Here is a 16,159-nt window from a genome sequence, read left to right as displayed (position 1 = left end):
CTCAGTTAGGGTCACACCCACATCCCCCATGTCCTTCTCCAGGTTGAACACTGATGTAAAGTACTCAGTTAGGGTCTCACCCACATCCCCCATGTCCTTCTCCTGGGTGAACACTGATGTAAAGTACTCAGTGAGGGTCTCACCCACATCCCCCATGTCCTTCTCCTGGGTGGACACTGATGTAAAGTACTCAGTTAGGGTCACACCCACATCCCCCATGTCCTTCTCCAGGGTGAACACTGATGTAAAGTACTCAGTTAGGGTCTCACCCACATCCCCCATGTCCTTCTCCAGGGTGAACACTGATGTAAAGTACTCAGTTAGGGTCTCACCCACATCCCCCATGTCCTTCTCCTGGGTGAACACTGATGTAAAGTACTCAGTTAGGGTCTCACCCACATCCCCCATGTCCTTCTCCTGGGTGAACACTGATGTAAAGTACTCAGTTAGGGTCTCACCATCCCCCATGTCCTTCTCCTGGGTGAACACTGATGTAAAGTACTCAGTTAGGGTCTCACCATCCCCCATGTCCTTCTACTGGGTGAACACTGATGTAAAGTACTCAGTTAGGGTCTCACCCACATTCCCCATGTCCTTCTCCAGGGTGAACACTGATGTAAAGTACTCAGTTAGGGTCTCACCCACATCCCCCATGTCCTTCTCCTGGGTGAACACTGATGTAAAGTACTCAGTTAGGGTCTCACCCACATCCCCCATGTCCTTCTCCTGGGTGAACACTGATGTAAAGTACTCAGTTAGGGTCTCACCATCCCCCATGTCCTTCTCCTGGGTGAAAACTGATGTAGAGTTCTCAGTTAGGGTCTCACCATCCCCCATGTCCTTCTCCTGGGTGAACACTGATGTAAAGTACTCAGTTAGGGGCTCACCATCCCCCATGTCCTTCTCCTGCGTGAACACTGATGTAAAGTACTCAGTTAGGGTCTCACCATCCCCCATGTCCTTCTCCTGGGTGAACACTGATGTAAAGTACTCAGTTAGGGTCTTACTCACATCCCCCATGTCCTTCTCCTGGGTGAACACTGATGTAAAGTACTCAGTTAGGGTCTCACCATCCCCCATGTCCTTCTCCAGGGTGAACACTGATGTAAAGTACTCAGTTAGGGTCTCACCATCCCCCATGTCCTTCTCCTGGGTGAACACTGATGTAAAGTACTCAGTTAGGGTCTCACCCACGACCCCCATGTCCTTCTCCTGGGTGAACACTGATGTAAAGTACTCAGTTAGGGTCTCACCATCCCCCATGTCCGTCCCCTGGGTGAACACTGATGTAAAGTACTCAGTTAGGGTCTCACCCACATCCCCCATGTCCTTCTCCAGGGTGAACACTGATGTAAAGTACTCAGTTAGGGTCTCACCCACATCCCCCATGTCCTTCTCCAGGGTGAACACTGATGTAAAGTACTCAGTTAGGGTCTCACCATCCCCCATGTAATTCCCCTGGGTGAACCCTGATGTAAAGTACTCAGTTAGGGTCTCACCATCCTCCATGTCCTTCTACTGGGTGAACACTGATGTAAAGTACTCAGTTAGGGTCTCACCTACATCCCCCATGTCCTTCTCCTGGGTGAACACTGATGTAAAGTACTCAGTTAGGGTCTCACCATCCCCCATGTCCTTCTCCTGGGTGAACACTGATGTAAAGTACTCAGTTAGGGTCTCACCCACATCCCCCATGTCCTTCTCCTGGGTGAACACTGATGTAAAGTACTCAGTTAGGGTCTCACCATCCCCCATGTCCTTCTCCAGGGTGAACACTCATGTAAAGTACTCAGTTAGGGTCTCACCCACATCCCCCATGTCCTTCTCCTGGGTGAACACTGATGTAAAGTACTCAGTTAGGGTCTCACCATCCCCCATGTCCTTCTCCTGGGTGAACACTGATGTAAAGTACTCAGTTAGGGTCTCACCATCCCCCATGTCCTTCTCCTGGGTGAACACTGATGTAAAGTACTCAGTTAGGGTCTCACTATCCCCCATGTCCTTCTCCAGGGTGAACACTGATGTAAAGTACTCAGTTAGGGTCTCACCATCCCCCATGTCCTTCTCCAGGGTGAACACTGATGTAAAGTACTCAGTTAGGGTCTCACCATCCCCCATGTCCTTCTCCTGGGCGTACACTGATGTAAAGTACTCAGTTAGGGTCTCACCCACATCCCCCATGTCCTTCTCCTGGGTGAACACTGATGTAAAGTACTCAGTTAGGGTCTCACCATCCCCCATGTCCTTCTCCAGGGTGAACACTGATGTAAAGTACTCAGTTAGGGTCTCACCCACATCCCCCATGTCCTTCTCCAGGGTGAACACTGATGTAAAGTACTCAGTTAGGGTCTCACCCACATCCCCCATGTCCGACTCCTGGGTGAACACTGATGTAAAGTACTCAGTTAGGGTCTCACCATCCCCCATGTCCTTCTCCTGGGTGAACACTGATGTAAAGTACTCAGTTAGGGTCTCACCATCCCCCATGTCCTTCTCCTGGGTGAACACTGATGTAAAGTACTCAGTTAGGGTCTCATCCACATCCCCCATGTCCTTCTCCTGTGTGAACACTGATGTAAAGTACTCAGTTAGGGTCTCACCATCCCCCATGTCCTTCTCCTGGGTGAACACTGATGTAAAGTACTCAGTTAGGGTCTCACCCACATCCCCCATGTCCTTCTCTGGGTGAACACTGATGTAAAGTACTCAGTTAGGGTCTCACCATCCCCCATGTCCTTCTCCAGGGTGGACACTGATGTAAAGTACTCAGTTAGGGTCTCACCATCCCCCATGTCCTTCTCCAGTGTGAACACTGATGTAAAGTACTCAGTTAGGGTCTCACCCACATCCCCCATGTCCTTCTCCAGGGTGAACACTGATGTAAAGTACTCAGTTAGGGTCTCACCCACATCCCCCATGTCCTTCTCCTGGGTGAACACTGATGTAAAGTACTCAGTTAGGGCTCACCATCCCCCATGTCCTTCTCCAGGGTGAACACTGATGTAAAGTACTCAGTTAGGGTCTCACCCACATCCCCCATGTCCTTCTCCTGTGTGAACACTGATGTAAAGTACTCAGTTAGGGTCTCACCATCCCCCATGTCCTTCTCCTGGGTGAACACTGATGTAAAGTACTCAGTTAGGGTCTCACCATCCCCCATGTCCTTCTCCAGGGTGAACACTGATGTAAAGTACTCAGTTAGGTTCTCACCATCCCCCATGTCCTTCTCCTGGGTGAACACTGATGTAAAGTACTCAGTTAGGGTCTCACCCACATTCCCCATGTCCTTCTCCAGGGTGAACACTGATGTAAAGTACTCAGTTAGGGTCTCACCCACATCCCCCATGTCCTTCTCCTGGGTGAACACTGATGTAAAGTACTCAGTTAGGGTCTCACCATCCCCCATGTCCTTCTCCTGGGTTAAAACTGATGTAGAGTTCTCAGTTAGGGTCTCACCATCCCCCATGTCCTTCCCCAGGGTGAACACTGATGTAAAGTACTCAGTTAGGGTCTCACCATCCCACATGTCCTTCTCCTGGGTGAACACTGATGTAAAGTACTCAGTTAGGGTCTCACCCACATCCCCCATGTCCTTCTCCTGGGTGAACACTGATGTAAAGTACTCAGTTAGGGTCTCACCATCCCCCATGTCCTTCTCCTGGGTGCAAACTGATGTAGAGTTCTCAGTTAGGGTCTCACCATCCCCCATGTCCTTCTCCTGGGTGAACACTGATGTAAAGTACTCAGTTAGGGGCTCACCATCCCCCATGTCCTTCTCCTGCGTGAACACTGATGTAAAGTACTCAGTTAGGGTCTCACCATCCCCCATGTCCTTCTCCTGGGTGAACACTGATGTAAAGTACTCAGTTAGGGTCTTACTCACATCCCCCATGTCCTTCTCCTGGGTGAACACTGATGTAAAGTACTCAGTTAGGGTCTCACCATCCCCCATGTCCTTCTCCAGGGTGAACACTGATGTAAAGTACTCAGTTAGGGTCTCACCATCCCCCATGTCCTTCTCCTGGGTGAACACTGATGTAAAGTACTCAGTTAGGGTCTCACCCACATCCCCCATGTCCTTCTCCTGGGTGAACACTGATGTAAAGTACTCAGTTAGGGTCTCACCATCCCCCATGTCCGTCCCCTGGGTGAACACTGATGTAAAGTACTCAGTTAGGGTCTCACCCACATCCCCCATGTCCTTCTCCAGGGTGAACACTTATGTAAAGTACTCAGTTAGGGTCTCACCCACATCCCCCATGTCCTTCTCCTGGGTGAACACTGATGTAAAGTACTCAGTTAGGGTCTCGCCATCCCCCATGTCCTTCTCCTGGGTGAACACTGATGTAAAGTACTCAGTTAGGGTCTCACCATCCCCCATGTCCTTCTCCTGGGTGAACACTGATGTAAAGTACTCAGTTAGGGTCTCACCATCCCCCATGTCCTTCTCCAGGGTGAACACTGATGTAAAGTACTCAGTTAGGGTCTCACCATCCCCCATGTCCTTCTCCAGGGTGAACACTGATGTAAAGTACTCAGTTAGGGTCTCACCCACATCCCCCATGTCCTTCCCCTGGGTGAACACTGATGTAAAGTACTCAGTTAGGGGCTCACCATCCCCCATGTCCTTCTCCTGCGTGAACACTGATGTAAAGTACTCAGTTAGGGGCTCACCATCCCCCATGTCCTTCTCCTGCGTGAACACTGATGTAAAGTACTCAGTTAGGGTCTCACCATCCCCCATGTCCTTCTCCTGGGTGAACACTGATGTAAAGTACTCAGTTAGGGTCTTACTCACATCCCCCATGTCCTTCTCCTGGGTGAACACTGATGTAAAGTACTCAGTTAGGGTCTCACCATCCCCCATGTCCTTCTCCAGGGTGAACACTGATGTAAAGTACTCAGTTAGGGTCTCACCATCCCCCATGTCCTTCTCCTGGGTGAACACTGATGTAAAGTACTCAGTTAGGGTCTCACCCACATCCCCCATGTCCTTCTCCTGGGTGAACACTGATGTAAAGTACTCAGTTAGGGTCTCACCATCCCCCATGTCCGTCCCCTGGGTGAACACTGATGTAAAGTACTCAGTTAGGGTCTCACCCACATCCCCCATGTCCTTCTCCAGGGTGAACACTTATGTAAAGTACTCAGTTAGGGTCTCACCCACATCCCCCATGTCCTTCTCCTGGGTGAACACTGATGTAAAGTACTCAGTTAGGGTCTCGCCATCCCCCATGTCCTTCTCCTGGGTGAACACTGATGTAAAGTACTCAGTTAGGGTCTCACCATCCCCCATGTCCTTCTCCTGGGTGAACACTGATGTAAAGTACTCAGTTAGGGTCTCACCATCCCCCATGTCCTTCTCCAGGGTGAACACTGATGTAAAGTACTCAGTTAGGGTCTCACCATCCCCCATGTCCTTCTCCAGGGTGAACACTGATGTAAAGTACTCAGTTAGGGTCTCACCCACATCCCCCATGTCCTTCCCCTGGGTGAACACTGATGTAAAGTACTCAGTTAGGGTCTCACCCACATCCCCCATGTCCTTCTCCTGGGTGAACACTGATGTAAAGTACTCAGTTAGGGTCTCACCCACATCCCCCATGTCCTTCTCCTGGGTGAACACTGATGTAAAGTACTCAGTTAGGGTCTCACCCACATCCCCCATGTCCTTCTCCTGGGTGAACACTGATGTAAAGTACTCAGTTAGGGTCTCACCCACATCCCCCATGTCCTTCTCCTGGGTGAACACTGATGTAAAGTACTCAGTTAGGGTCTCACCATCCCCCATGTCCTTCTCCAGGGTGAACACTGATGTAAAGTACTCAGTTAGGGTCACACCCACATCCCCCATGTCCTTCTCCAGGTTGAACACTGATGTAAAGTACTCAGTTAGGGTCTCACCCACATCCCCCATGTCCTTCTCCTGGGTGAACACTGATGTAAAGTACTCAGTGAGGGTCTCACCCACATCCCCCATGTCCTTCTCCTGGGTGGACACTGATGTAAAGTACTCAGTTAGGGTCACACCCACATCCCCCATGTCCTTCTCCAGGGTGAACACTGATGTAAAGTACTCAGTTAGGGTCTCACCCACATCCCCCATGTCCTTCTCCAGGGTGAACACTGATGTAAAGTACTCAGTTAGGGTCTCACCCACATCCCCCATGTCCTTCTCCTGGGTGAACACTGATGTAAAGTACTCAGTTAGGGTCTCACCCACATCCCCCATGTCCTTCTCCTGGGTGAACACTGATGTAAAGTACTCAGTTAGGGTCTCACCATCCCCCATGTCCTTCTCCTGGGTGAACACTGATGTAAAGTACTCAGTTAGGGTCTCACCATCCCCCATGTCCTTCTACTGGGTGAACACTGATGTAAAGTACTCAGTTAGGGTCTCACCCACATTCCCCATGTCCTTCTCCAGGGTGAACACTGATGTAAAGTACTCAGTTAGGGTCTCACCCACATCCCCCATGTCCTTCTCCTGGGTGAACACTGATGTAAAGTACTCAGTTAGGGTCTCACCCACATCCCCCATGTCCTTCTCCTGGGTGAACACTGATGTAAAGTACTCAGTTAGGGTCTCACCATCCCCCATGTCCTTCTCCTGGGTGAAAACTGATGTAGAGTTCTCAGTTAGGGTCTCACCATCCCCCATGTCCTTCTCCTGGGTGAACACTGATGTAAAGTACTCAGTTAGGGGCTCACCATCCCCCATGTCCTTCTCCTGCGTGAACACTGATGTAAAGTACTCAGTTAGGGTCTCACCATCCCCCATGTCCTTCTCCTGGGTGAACACTGATGTAAAGTACTCAGTTAGGGTCTTACTCACATCCCCCATGTCCTTCTCCTGGGTGAACACTGATGTAAAGTACTCAGTTAGGGTCTCACCATCCCCCATGTCCTTCTCCAGGGTGAACACTGATGTAAAGTACTCAGTTAGGGTCTCACCATCCCCCATGTCCTTCTCCTGGGTGAACACTGATGTAAAGTACTCAGTTAGGGTCTCACCCACGACCCCCATGTCCTTCTCCTGGGTGAACACTGATGTAAAGTACTCAGTTAGGGTCTCACCATCCCCCATGTCCGTCCCCTGGGTGAACACTGATGTAAAGTACTCAGTTAGGGTCTCACCCACATCCCCCATGTCCTTCTCCAGGGTGAACACTGATGTAAAGTACTCAGTTAGGGTCTCACCCACATCCCCCATGTCCTTCTCCAGGGTGAACACTGATGTAAAGTACTCAGTTAGGGTCTCACCATCCCCCATGTAATTCCCCTGGGTGAACCCTGATGTAAAGTACTCAGTTAGGGTCTCACCATCCTCCATGTCCTTCTACTGGGTGAACACTGATGTAAAGTACTCAGTTAGGGTCTCACCTACATCCCCCATGTCCTTCTCCTGGGTGAACACTGATGTAAAGTACTCAGTTAGGGTCTCACCATCCCCCATGTCCTTCTCCTGGGTGAACACTGATGTAAAGTACTCAGTTAGGGTCTCACCCACATCCCCCATGTCCTTCTCCTGGGTGAACACTGATGTAAAGTACTCAGTTAGGGTCTCACCATCCCCCATGTCCTTCTCCAGGGTGAACACTCATGTAAAGTACTCAGTTAGGGTCTCACCCACATCCCCCATGTCCTTCTCCTGGGTGAACACTGATGTAAAGTACTCAGTTAGGGTCTCACCATCCCCCATGTCCTTCTCCTGGGTGAACACTGATGTAAAGTACTCAGTTAGGGTCTCACCATCCCCCATGTCCTTCTCCTGGGTGAACACTGATGTAAAGTACTCAGTTAGGGTCTCACTATCCCCCATGTCCTTCTCCAGGGTGAACACTGATGTAAAGTACTCAGTTAGGGTCTCACCATCCCCCATGTCCTTCTCCAGGGTGAACACTGATGTAAAGTACTCAGTTAGGGTCTCACCATCCCCCATGTCCTTCTCCTGGGCGTACACTGATGTAAAGTACTCAGTTAGGGTCTCACCCACATCCCCCATGTCCTTCTCCTGGGTGAACACTGATGTAAAGTACTCAGTTAGGGTCTCACCATCCCCCATGTCCTTCTCCAGGGTGAACACTGATGTAAAGTACTCAGTTAGGGTCTCACCCACATCCCCCATGTCCTTCTCCAGGGTGAACACTGATGTAAAGTACTCAGTTAGGGTCTCACCCACATCCCCCATGTCCGACTCCTGGGTGAACACTGATGTAAAGTACTCAGTTAGGGTCTCACCATCCCCCATGTCCTTCTCCTGGGTGAACACTGATGTAAAGTACTCAGTTAGGGTCTCACTATCCCCCATGTCCTTCTCCAGGGTGAACACTGATGTAAAGTACTCAGTTAGGGTCTCACCATCCCCCATGTCCTTCTCCAGGGTGAACACTGATGTAAAGTACTCAGTTAGGGTCTCACCATCCCCCATGTCCTTCTCCTGGGTGAACACTGATGTAAAGTACTCAGTTAGGGTCTCACCCACATCCCCCATGTCCTTCTCCTGGGTGAACACTGATGTAAAGTACTCAGTTAGGGTCTCACCATCCCCCATGTCCGTCCCCTGGGTGAACACTGATGTAAAGTACTCAGTTAGGGTCTCACCCACATCCCCCATGTCCTTCTCCAGGGTGAACACTTATGTAAAGTACTCAGTTAGGGTCTCACCCACATCCCCCATGTCCTTCTCCTGGGTGAACACTGATGTAAAGTACTCAGTTAGGGTCTCGCCATCCCCCATGTCCTTCTCCTGGGTGAACACTGATGTAAAGTACTCAGTTAGGGTCTCACCATCCCCCATGTCCTTCTCCTGGGTGAACACTGATGTAAAGTACTCAGTTAGGGTCTCACCATCCCCCATGTCCTTCTCCAGGGTGAACACTGATGTAAAGTACTCAGTTAGGGTCTCACCATCCCCCATGTCCTTCTCCAGGGTGAACACTGATGTAAAGTACTCAGTTAGGGTCTCACCCACATCCCCCATGTCCTTCCCCTGGGTGAACACTGATGTAAAGTACTCAGTTAGGGGCTCACCATCCCCCATGTCCTTCTCCTGCGTGAACACTGATGTAAAGTACTCAGTTAGGGGCTCACCATCCCCCATGTCCTTCTCCTGCGTGAACACTGATGTAAAGTACTCAGTTAGGGTCTCACCATCCCCCATGTCCTTCTCCTGGGTGAACACTGATGTAAAGTACTCAGTTAGGGTCTTACTCACATCCCCCATGTCCTTCTCCTGGGTGAACACTGATGTAAAGTACTCAGTTAGGGTCTCACCATCCCCCATGTCCTTCTCCAGGGTGAACACTGATGTAAAGTACTCAGTTAGGGTCTCACCATCCCCCATGTCCTTCTCCTGGGTGAACACTGATGTAAAGTACTCAGTTAGGGTCTCACCCACATCCCCCATGTCCTTCTCCTGGGTGAACACTGATGTAAAGTACTCAGTTAGGGTCTCACCATCCCCCATGTCCGTCCCCTGGGTGAACACTGATGTAAAGTACTCAGTTAGGGTCTCACCCACATCCCCCATGTCCTTCTCCAGGGTGAACACTTATGTAAAGTACTCAGTTAGGGTCTCACCCACATCCCCCATGTCCTTCTCCTGGGTGAACACTGATGTAAAGTACTCAGTTAGGGTCTCGCCATCCCCCATGTCCTTCTCCTGGGTGAACACTGATGTAAAGTACTCAGTTAGGGTCTCACCATCCCCCATGTCCTTCTCCTGGGTGAACACTGATGTAAAGTACTCAGTTAGGGTCTCACCATCCCCCATGTCCTTCTCCAGGGTGAACACTGATGTAAAGTACTCAGTTAGGGTCTCACCATCCCCCATGTCCTTCTCCAGGGTGAACACTGATGTAAAGTACTCAGTTAGGGTCTCACCCACATCCCCCATGTCCTTCCCCTGGGTGAACACTGATGTAAAGTACTCAGTTAGGGTCTCACCCACATCCCCCATGTCCTTCTCCTGGGTGAACACTGATGTAAAGTACTCAGTTAGGGTCTCACCCACATCCCCCATGTCCTTCTCCTGGGTGAACACTGATGTAAAGTACTCAGTTAGGGTCTCACCCACATCCCCCATGTCCTTCTCCTGGGTGAACACTGATGTAAAGTACTCAGTTAGGGTCTCACCCACATCCCCCATGTCCTTCTCCTGGGTGAACACTGATGTAAAGTACTCAGTTAGGGTCTCACCATCCCCCATGTCCTTCTCCAGGGTGAACACTGATGTAAAGTACTCAGTTAGGGTCACACCCACATCCCCCATGTCCTTCTCCAGGTTGAACACTGATGTAAAGTACTCAGTTAGGGTCTCACCCACATCCCCCATGTCCTTCTCCTGGGTGAACACTGATGTAAAGTACTCAGTGAGGGTCTCACCCACATCCCCCATGTCCTTCTCCTGGGTGGACACTGATGTAAAGTACTCAGTTAGGGTCACACCCACATCCCCCATGTCCTTCTCCAGGGTGAACACTGATGTAAAGTACTCAGTTAGGGTCTCACCCACATCCCCCATGTCCTTCTCCAGGGTGAACACTGATGTAAAGTACTCAGTTAGGGTCTCACCCACATCCCCCATGTCCTTCTCCTGGGTGAACACTGATGTAAAGTACTCAGTTAGGGTCTCACCCACATCCCCCATGTCCTTCTCCTGGGTGAACACTGATGTAAAGTACTCAGTTAGGGTCTCACCATCCCCCATGTCCTTCTCCTGGGTGAACACTGATGTAAAGTACTCAGTTAGGGTCTCACCATCCCCCATGTCCTTCTACTGGGTGAACACTGATGTAAAGTACTCAGTTAGGGTCTCACCCACATTCCCCATGTCCTTCTCCAGGGTGAACACTGATGTAAAGTACTCAGTTAGGGTCTCACCCACATCCCCCATGTCCTTCTCCTGGGTGAACACTGATGTAAAGTACTCAGTTAGGGTCTCACCCACATCCCCCATGTCCTTCTCCTGGGTGAACACTGATGTAAAGTACTCAGTTAGGGTCTCACCATCCCCCATGTCCTTCTCCTGGGTGAAAACTGATGTAGAGTTCTCAGTTAGGGTCTCACCATCCCCCATGTCCTTCTCCTGGGTGAACACTGATGTAAAGTACTCAGTTAGGGGCTCACCATCCCCCATGTCCTTCTCCTGCGTGAACACTGATGTAAAGTACTCAGTTAGGGTCTCACCATCCCCCATGTCCTTCTCCTGGGTGAACACTGATGTAAAGTACTCAGTTAGGGTCTTACTCACATCCCCCATGTCCTTCTCCTGGGTGAACACTGATGTAAAGTACTCAGTTAGGGTCTCACCATCCCCCATGTCCTTCTCCAGGGTGAACACTGATGTAAAGTACTCAGTTAGGGTCTCACCATCCCCCATGTCCTTCTCCTGGGTGAACACTGATGTAAAGTACTCAGTTAGGGTCTCACCCACGACCCCCATGTCCTTCTCCTGGGTGAACACTGATGTAAAGTACTCAGTTAGGGTCTCACCATCCCCCATGTCCGTCCCCTGGGTGAACACTGATGTAAAGTACTCAGTTAGGGTCTCACCCACATCCCCCATGTCCTTCTCCAGGGTGAACACTGATGTAAAGTACTCAGTTAGGGTCTCACCCACATCCCCCATGTCCTTCTCCAGGGTGAACACTGATGTAAAGTACTCAGTTAGGGTCTCACCATCCCCCATGTAATTCCCCTGGGTGAACCCTGATGTAAAGTACTCAGTTAGGGTCTCACCATCCTCCATGTCCTTCTACTGGGTGAACACTGATGTAAAGTACTCAGTTAGGGTCTCACCTACATCCCCCATGTCCTTCTCCTGGGTGAACACTGATGTAAAGTACTCAGTTAGGGTCTCACCATCCCCCATGTCCTTCTCCTGGGTGAACACTGATGTAAAGTACTCAGTTAGGGTCTCACCCACATCCCCCATGTCCTTCTCCTGGGTGAACACTGATGTAAAGTACTCAGTTAGGGTCTCACCATCCCCCATGTCCTTCTCCAGGGTGAACACTCATGTAAAGTACTCAGTTAGGGTCTCACCCACATCCCCCATGTCCTTCTCCTGGGTGAACACTGATGTAAAGTACTCAGTTAGGGTCTCACCATCCCCCATGTCCTTCTCCTGGGTGAACACTGATGTAAAGTACTCAGTTAGGGTCTCACCATCCCCCATGTCCTTCTCCTGGGTGAACACTGATGTAAAGTACTCAGTTAGGGTCTCACTATCCCCCATGTCCTTCTCCAGGGTGAACACTGATGTAAAGTACTCAGTTAGGGTCTCACCATCCCCCATGTCCTTCTCCAGGGTGAACACTGATGTAAAGTACTCAGTTAGGGTCTCACCATCCCCCATGTCCTTCTCCTGGGCGTACACTGATGTAAAGTACTCAGTTAGGGTCTCACCCACATCCCCCATGTCCTTCTCCTGGGTGAACACTGATGTAAAGTACTCAGTTAGGGTCTCACCATCCCCCATGTCCTTCTCCAGGGTGAACACTGATGTAAAGTACTCAGTTAGGGTCTCACCCACATCCCCCATGTCCTTCTCCAGGGTGAACACTGATGTAAAGTACTCAGTTAGGGTCTCACCCACATCCCCCATGTCCGACTCCTGGGTGAACACTGATGTAAAGTACTCAGTTAGGGTCTCACCATCCCCCATGTCCTTCTCCTGGGTGAACACTGATGTAAAGTACTCAGTTAGGGTCTCACCATCCCCCATGTCCTTCTCCTGGGTGAACACTGATGTAAAGTACTCAGTTAGGGTCTCATCCACATCCCCCATGTCCTTCTCCTGTGTGAACACTGATGTAAAGTACTCAGTTAGGGTCTCACCATCCCCCATGTCCTTCTCCTGGGTGAACACTGATGTAAAGTACTCAGTTAGGGTCTCACCCACATCCCCCATGTCCTTCTCTGGGTGAACACTGATGTAAAGTACTCAGTTAGGGTCTCACCATCCCCCATGTCCTTCTCCAGGGTGGACACTGATGTAAAGTACTCAGTTAGGGTCTCACCATCCCCCATGTCCTTCTCCAGTGTGAACACTGATGTAAAGTACTCAGTTAGGGTCTCACCCACATCCCCCATGTCCTTCTCCAGGGTGAACACTGATGTAAAGTACTCAGTTAGGGTCTCACCCACATCCCCCATGTCCTTCTCCTGGGTGAACACTGATGTAAAGTACTCAGTTAGGGCTCACCATCCCCCATGTCCTTCTCCAGGGTGAACACTGATGTAAAGTACTCAGTTAGGGTCTCACCCACATCCCCCATGTCCTTCTCTTGTGTGAACACTGATGTAAAGTACTCAGTTAGGGTCTCACCATCCCCCATGTCCTTCTCCTGGGTGAACACTGATGTAAAGTACTCAGTTAGGGTCTCACCATCCCCCATGTCCTTCTCCAGGGTGAACACTGATGTAAAGTACTCAGTTAGGTTCTCACCATCCCCCATGTCCTTCTCCTGGGTGAACACTGATGTAAAGTACTCAGTTAGGGTCTCACCCACATTCCCCATGTCCTTCTCCAGGGTGAACACTGATGTAAAGTACTCAGTTAGGGTCTCACCCACATCCCCCATGTCCTTCTCCTGGGTGAACACTGATGTAAAGTACTCAGTTAGGGTCTCACCATCCCCCATGTCCTTCTCCAGGGTGAACACTGATGTAAAGTACTCAGTTAGTGTCTCACCCACATCCCCCATGTCCTTCTCCTGGGTGAACACTGATGTAAAGTACTCAGTTAGGGTCTCACCATCCCCCATGTCCTTCTCCTGGGTGAAAACTGATGTAGAGTTCTCAGTTAGGGTCTCACCATCCCCCATGTCCTTCTCCTGGGTGAACACTGATGTAAAGTACTCAGTTAGGGGCTCACCATCCCCCATGTCCTTCTCCTGCGTGAACACTGATGTAAAGTACTCAGTTAGGGTCTCACCATCCCCCATGTCCTTCTCCTGGGTGAACACTGATGTAAAGTACTCAGTTAGGGTCTTACTCACATCCCCCATGTCCTTCTCCTGGGTGAACACTGATGTAAAGTACTCAGTTAGGGTCTCACCATCCCCCATGTCCTTCTCCAGGGTGAACACTGATGTAAAGTACTCAGTTAGGGTCTCACCATCCCCCATGTCCTTCTCCTGGGTGAACACTGATGTAATGTACTCAGTTAGGGTCTCACCCACATCCCCCATGTCCTTCTCCTGGGTGAACACTGATGTAAAGTACTCAGTTAGGGTCTCACCATCCCCCATGTCCGTCCCCTGGGTGAACACTGATGTAAAGTACTCAGTTAGGGTCTCACCCACATCCCCCATGTCCTTCTCCTGGGTGAACACTGATGTAAAGTACTCAGTTAGGGTCTCACCATCCCCCATTTCCGTCCCCTGGGTGAACACTGATGTAAAGTACTCAGTTAGGGTCTCACCCACATCCCCCATGTCCTTCTCCAGGGTGAACACTGATGTAAAGTACTCAGTTAGGGTCTCACCCACACCCCCCATGTCCTTCTCCAGGGTGAACACTGATGTAAAGTACTCAGTTAGGGTCTCACCATCCCCCATGTTCTTCTCCAGGGTGAACACTGATGTAAAGTACTCAGTTAGGGTCTCACCCACATCCCCCATGTCCTTCTCCAGGGTGAACACTGATGTAAAGTACTCAGTTAGGGTCTCACCCACATCCCCCATGTCCTTCTCCTGGGTGAACACTGATGTAAAGTACTCAGTTAGGGTCTCACCATCCCCCATGTCCTTCTCCAGGGTGAACACTGATGTAAAGTACGCAGTTAGGGTCTCACCCACATCCCCCATGTCCTTCTCCAGGGTGAACACTGATGTAAAGTACTCAGTTAGGGTCTCACCATCCCCCATGTCCTTCTCCAGTGTGAACACTGATGTAAAGTACTCAGTTAGGGTCTCACCCACATCCCCCATGTCCTTCTCCAGGGTGAACACTGATGTAAAGTACTCAGTTAGGGTCTCACCCACATCCCCCATGTCCTTCTCCTGGGTGAACACTGATGTAAAGTACTCAGTTAGGGTCTCACCAACATTCCCCATGTCCTTCTCCAGGGTGAACACTGATGTAAAGTACTCAGTTAGGGTCTCACCCACATCCCCCATGTCCTTCTCCTGGGTGAACACTGATGTAAAGTACTCAGTTAGGGTCTCACCATCCCCCATGTCCTTCTCCTGGGTGAAAACTGATGGAGAGTTCTCAGTTAGGGTCTCACCATCCCCCATGTCCTTCTCCTGGGTGAACACTGATGTAAAGTACTCAGTTAGGGGCTCACCATCCCCCATGTCCTTCTCCTGCGTGAACACTGATGTAAAGTACTCAGTTAGGGTCTCACCATCCCCCATGTCCTTCTCCTGGGTGAACACTGATGTAAAGTACTCAGTTAGGGTCTTACTCACATCCCCCATGTCCTTCTCCTGGGTGAACACTGATGTAAAGTACTCAGTTAGGGTCTCACCCACATCCCCCATGTCCTTCTCCAGGGTGAACACTGATGTAAAGTACTCAGTTAGGGTCTCACCATCCCCCATGTCCTTCTCCTGGGTGAACACTGATGTAAAGTACTCAGTTAGGGTCTCACCCACATCCCCCATGTCCTTCTCCTGGGTGAACACTGATGTAAAGTACTCAGTTAGGGTCTCACCATCCCCCATGTCCGTCCCCTGGGTGAACACTGATGTAAAGTACTCAGTTAGGGTCTCACCCACATCCCCCATGTCCTTCTCCTGGGTGAACACTGATGTAAAGTACTCAGTTAGGGTCTCACCATCCCCCATTTCCGTCCCCTGGGTGAACACTGATGTAAAGTACTCAGTTAGGGTCTCACCCACATCCCCCATGTCCTTCTCCAGGGTGAACACTGATGTAAAGTACTCAGTTAGGGTCTCACCCACACCCCCCATGTCCTTCTCCAGGGTGAACACTGATGTAAAGTACTCAGTTAGGGTCTCACCATCCCCCATGTCCTTCTCCAGGGTGAACACTGATGTAAAGTACTCAGTTAGGGTCTCACCCACATCCCCCATGTCCTTCTCCAGGGTGAACACTGATGTAAAGTACTCAGTTAGGGTCTCACCATCCCCCATGTCCTTCTCCAGGGTGAACACTGATGTAAAGTACTCAGTTAGGGTCTCAC

Source organism: Chiloscyllium punctatum, chromosome 1 (genome assembly GCF_047496795.1).
Source record: "Chiloscyllium punctatum isolate Juve2018m chromosome 1, sChiPun1.3, whole genome shotgun sequence".
Lineage (NCBI taxonomy): Eukaryota > Metazoa > Chordata > Chondrichthyes > Orectolobiformes > Hemiscylliidae > Chiloscyllium > Chiloscyllium punctatum.
The sequence above is the reverse complement of the archived record's forward strand: the minus strand, read 5'-3'. Positions refer to the sequence as shown.